The sequence below is a fragment of the Grampus griseus genome (genome assembly GCF_964374135.1).
Source record: "Grampus griseus genome assembly, chromosome: 6".
Lineage (NCBI taxonomy): Eukaryota > Metazoa > Chordata > Mammalia > Artiodactyla > Delphinidae > Grampus > Grampus griseus.
In genome coordinates, this window is record NC_139000.1 from 28,741,536 (window position 1) to 28,747,333 (window position 5,798).

The 5,798-nt window shown below is 41.9% G+C and overlaps 1 pseudogene across 1 annotated transcript; it reads left to right on the forward strand.

The window, feature by feature from the left end:
- The first annotated feature begins 3,432 nt into the window (after window positions 1–3,432).
- LOC309824123 (putative ATP-dependent RNA helicase DDX27) lies at window positions 3,433–5,290 on the forward strand (annotated as a pseudogene). Its single transcript has 2 exons — window positions 3,433–4,520; window positions 5,183–5,290. The product of its transcript is annotated as a putative ATP-dependent RNA helicase DDX27 (transcript).
- Window positions 5,291–5,798: the final 508 nt, after the last annotated feature.

Genomic DNA, 5,798 nt, shown 5'->3' on the forward strand with positions numbered 1-5,798 from the left:
TCATAGATGTGGCATGCATGTGGGATCTAGTTCCCCGAACTGGGGTCGAACCTGGGCCCCCTGCATTGGGAGCGTGGATTCTTACCTACTGGACCACCAGGGAAGTCCCTGGTGACACTCCTATCTGGAAGAAAAGCCTTACAGAAGTTTTAACCATATGACTATGTCTTGTAAAATATAACATTCATATATGCATAAATGCATTTTCACTTCTATACACATAACATTTAATTTTTAAAATGTATATTTTGTCTCATTTTCAAACTTCTATCCATAGATTTAATTACTTGTATTGTTTTTCCTTTCTGCCTACATCATTATTAACTCTTTTCTTCTCTTTTCTTTGGTTCATCTGTTATTTGGTTTCCTACTTCCATATTTGCAGGCTTGGATAATTTTTTAAATTTTTTGTCAGTAATAAAACTATTTCCTATCATAACTGTTTCATTATATATTTATATATATTCAATATATATATTATATTTATATTTTATATATATATTTATTATATTTATATATATTCATTATATATTTATATATATTATTTATATATATATTCATTATATATTTATATATTTATATATTTTTTGTCAGTAATAAAACTATTTCCTATCATAACTGTTTCATTATATATTTATATAGTTATTTCAGTTGGGTTTTGATACTTTTTAAATTCATTTTCTCTCAAATATTTTGTTTTTGTGGTTCTACTTTCTCTTTCCTGTAGTTGGACCCTAAAATTAATTTTAAAGGAAAAGATTATCAGATTTAATATTTATGCTTTTTTAAAACCACACTCTATAGAGACAATTTTAATCTACTATCACTTAGATATTTTTTATTATTATATCTCTGCCATAGATAGTAAAAAAAATTGTTAGAAATATTTCCTGTCCTTGGTCAATATTACTCAGAATAGATGACTTTCTGGTCACCTTTTAAATATTTCCAAGACTAGACTTCATAAACTCCTTTGGTATCTCTAAATTAATACATACCTTTGAATAGTACTGCCTCTGGTACCATCTTTTGCCTTCCAATATATTCCCCAAGTAGCAGTTAGTATTTACATTTTGCCTAAATATTAAGTGAAGAAGAGAAAATCTACCAGGTTGCTTTCTTTTTGTATAAAAGGCCGTCTTTCTTCTTCCTTTTTTCCCCCCATGTTTTAGTATTTTAGATGACTTTACTGTTTTCAAAGGCTCTTTAATCTCATTTCATAATCAATGAAAATGAGCATGGAAGGACTTGCATTGTTCAGATGATTGAACCAAGGTTAAGTGAGAGTAGGGAGTCTGCTAGAGACATCCTGGTAATTATCACATTACCAGTTATGGTGGCTACCACAGCAGCCTGCCTCATGCCTCTTCTACACAAAATTTCATGTGCTAGTTCTTTGAGCAATTTTCAATAATAGCAATAAAAAGCTATTTCTCAGAAACAAATGATTGGAAACTAACACTTGGCAAATTCATGGCTCAGTGTTTTGTTTTGTTTTGTTTTGTTTTGTTGTTGTTAACTAGACTGCTGTACTTAAAATTAAATCCTCTCCTGGGCTCACAGCTGGTACTGCAAACACTGCTAATTGGACAGGCTGAAGTGTGAAACTAAATATATATGTTGTCATTTTACTCAACAGTTTCTGGAAAATGTATTGCAGGTAAATCAGCAGGCATTAGCAAAGCTTTTGAGAAAGTACACATGAGGGTATTAAGCCTCATGATGGATGTTTCCCTACTAGAGCAAAGCAAGCATCTGACTTTTGTAGCCATTACTGAAGCAGCACAGATTTGTCATTCTGAAAACAAGTGAGACTTTTCCCTTATGTAATTTTGAACATTTTGATTGATTTTTGGATAATAGCCTTCCCAACTTTTTTTTTCTCCAATGTTATATTCCTCTCTCTTTGTCCTAGAGGAATACCAAATATCTCCTATTAAATAATTTCAATATATAGTTTTAAATGCCTTTCATTGTGTTGATTATACAGGAGGAACTTGTGAAATATGTGTCTAATGGCCTAATCAATAGGTAACCATATTTTACTCATTTTGTTTTTCATTCTGGAGTCTCAGTGAGATAGAAGCATTGGAAATCAGGCAATTAGTTACTTAAAAGGAAAGAAAAGAAAAATCTCATCAGAGTTCCTTTGGGACCCAGGGTGATATTTACTTATGTGGTAAGATTTTCTGTTCCAAACCTTTATAACTATGTTCAACTTCCAATTGGAAGACATTATTGATTAACTTTTAATTTAGAGGAGACAAGTTAAAGATAATGCTAGTTTTCTCTGCATGGCAATCTCGATGCACTTTCCATTCTTTTCTGCCCTGCTCTGCAACCCGTGAGAATAAATGTTACCAAAGACAACATCCAGGTGCTCTTGATTTCTGGCTTCTATATGGTTTTGGTCAGTGACATGCATTGCCAGAGATTTGAAGGTGGGAAAAGAAAGAGGTTGGGTATTTATTTCCTTTGTTCCTTCTCTGCCAGGTCATGGTTTGGTCAGTGGCTGTATTCATCTACCTAAGATTTAGTCTTTGTGACAGACATCTCCTGCTCTCAACAGGCTCCAAATCATTGTTTCTTCCCCTTGCCCATTCAGATATAATGATACTAATGTTCCATGAAGTTGCTAATCTCTGAGCATTTTATTATTCTTCATTGGTTCCGTTAGCCCTGTCCATACATCTATAAATTATCCTTTCTTGTACTCTCTTTAATTAAACTTTTGAAGATGAAATATGTTTTCTGGTAGAATTCTGATAGAGAAAATAATTGGTAGCAGGGTTGGACTCAAGAATCAAACCCTCAGAATGGACTTCTGGGTTTTGGTGTATGTAAACTGAATGACTGAATGGACAATACTGACACTGAAAATTGATGTCATGACCATTGGTGGCACCAGATGAAGAGCCAGTGGAGGGCAAGTCAGTTGGAAGACAATGACAAAGTGGCACGCAAGAGTGTGTGTTTGCTTTGTTCTGCATATGGTAGCTTTTTATCTAAATAAAAGGATGAGAATGGAATACAAATGACACAAGGGTGGACTGTGCTGGTCCATCCCCATTTTTACCTATATGTATTTTATGTGGCCTTCTTTCCAATGCCATGTGCTTTAGGAGGCTGACTTTTCCAGACTGTATCACCAAATATCTTTGCTATCTGGCTATTATTTGGGTATTTTCTCCCTCAATCAAGATTCATCTCTATAAATTAACCTTTCACTGAACTCTTTTAAAATCTTTGGTGTGCTATTTCCTGCCATGACCCTGACTGTTAAGACAAACTCCCTTAAGTACAAGGTGGAAGCACTGGATCTTCTTGACTTTGCAGTTTGTAACCTACATTGTCTTAGGAGAGAGGGAGCCTAAAGACAAGTACTGAGCCTAGCGCGCCACGCTGGTTTCCGGAAGTGGCTGCTGCGGCGACATGCTTGCGGAGCTGGGTTTAATCGGGACCATAGGCGAAGATGATGACGTGCCAGAGGAGCCAGACTGACTCCGAAGACCAGGAGGAGGAGGAGGGGCCCATTGTGCTGAGCAGAAAGCCTTGCAGAAGAACCGCAGTGCCGATTTCAACCCTGACTTTGTTTTCACTGAGAAGGAGGGGATGTACGATGGCAGCTGGGCCATGGCTGACGTCATAAGCCAGCTCAAGAAGAAGAGGGCAGCCACGACATTAGATGAGAAGACTGAGAAAGTTCGAAAGAAAAGGAAAACAGAGGATAAAGAAGCCAAGTCTGGGAAGTTAGAGAAGGAGAAAGAAGCAAAGGAGGGCTCTGAACCTGAGGAGCAGGAAGACTTTGAAGGGAAAGATGAGGAAGCCACAGAAGATGAAGAATCAGAGACTGACTACTCGTCAGCTGATGAGAACCTCCTCACCAAAGCAGATACACTCAAAGTAAAGGAGCAGAGGAAGAAGAAAGGACAGGAAGCAGGAGGATTTTTTGAAGATGCATCTCAGTATGATGAAAACCTCTCATTCCAGGACATGAACCTTTCCCGCCCTCTTCTGAAGGCCATCACAGCCATGGGCTTCAAGGAGCCCACACCGATCCAGAAGGCATGCATACCTGTGGGTGTGTTGGGGAAGGACATCTGTGCCTGTGCAGCCACAGGGACAGGTAAAACTGCGGCTTTTGCCCTGCCCGTCTTGGAGCGTCTGATCTACAAACCCCGCCAGGCTCCGGTGACTCGTGTGCTGGTGCTGGTTCCCACCCGGGAACTGGGCATCCAGGTGCACTCCGTCACCAAGCAGCTGGCCCAGTTCTGCAGCATCACCACCTGCCTGGCTGTGGGCGGCCTGGACGTGAAGTCTCAGGAAGCAGCCCTCGGGCAGCACCTGACATCCTCATCGCCACCCCGGGCCGGCTCATCGAGCACCTCCACAACTGCCCTTCCTTCCACCTGAGCAGCATCGAGGTGCTCATCCTGGATGAGGCTGACAGGTTTCTGCTCCAGCTGTCACTTTGCTGGCCACTCTATAACAGTTCCTGGGACTTCCCTGGTGGTCCAGTGGTTAAGAATCCGCTTGCGGGCTTCCCTGGTGGCACAGTGGTTGAGAGTCCGCATGCCAATGCAGGGTACACGGGTTCGTGCCCCGGTCCGGGAAGATCCCACATGCCGCGGAGCGGCTGGGCCCGTGAGCCATGGCCGCTCACCCTGTGCGTCCGGAGACTGTGCTCCTCAACAGGAGAGGCCACAACAGTGAGAGGCCCGCGTACAGCAAAAAAGAAAAGAAAAGAATCCGCTTGCCAATGCAAGGGACACGGGTTCGATCCCTGAAGATCCCACGTGCCGTGGAGCAACTAAGCCCTGCACCACAACTACTGAGCCTGCACGCCACAACTACTGAAGCCCGTGCGCCTAGAGCTTGTGCTCCGCAACAAGAGAAGCCACCACGATGAAAAGCCGACGCACCGCAATGAAGAGTAGCCACTGTTCACCGCAACTAGAGAGAAAAGCCTGTGTGCAGCAACGAAGACCCAATGCAGCCCCCCAAAATAAATAAATAAATGAAATATTTTTTAAAAAACAAAAAATACAGTTCCTCCCTTCCCCCCACACCCCCGCCTCATCCTTCCCTTCCTGCCTTATGTTCTCTGAGGTGCTACACCTCCTTGACCTCCCGCATTGTTACCTGAATGCTCGTGTGGTGGCTGTGTCCCTCTTCTCCCCAGAACTTCATGTTCGAGAAGGGCCGGCTTTGTGTTTGTGTTGCCTGCTGCCACATCCCAGTGCCAGGGCCGTGTCTAGAATCTAGCAGGTGCACAGTAGGTGTTGAATAACTGGTCGACTGCCTCCCCTGAGCATTCTTCAGGCCTGAAGGAGGTAAAGGAGATCGTTCTAAGCCAAGGGAATATGATCTGATTTAGGTTTTAAATATCAAAAATATCAATGTCTCAAAAGACCAAGAAAGGCTGTGGAAGTTTCAGACTGAGACCAAAGAGACACGACAACTAAAGGTGATACCTGTCCCTCAACTGCAGCCTGAACTGGACGAGAAATACTGTAAAGGATTGGGTGGGTTGAAAAAATTGGAGTCACAGTAATCTCACAGATGACTATTATCTGCAAAGAGAAAGAGGTTCCTTTCCTAGTGGAGAGAGCTGGTAGACACCACTTCAACCAAGTGACCAAACTGTGATGCTGGAACAAACTGTCTGTCTCCAGATGGAGTGAGAGTGAGGTGCACGGCTGCCCCCCACCCCGCTCCCAGCAATGATTGTTGAATCCAGTCACTGGGGAATAATTAGACATATTCAGAGTGTGAAAAAGGATGAGAGGACTTTGTAG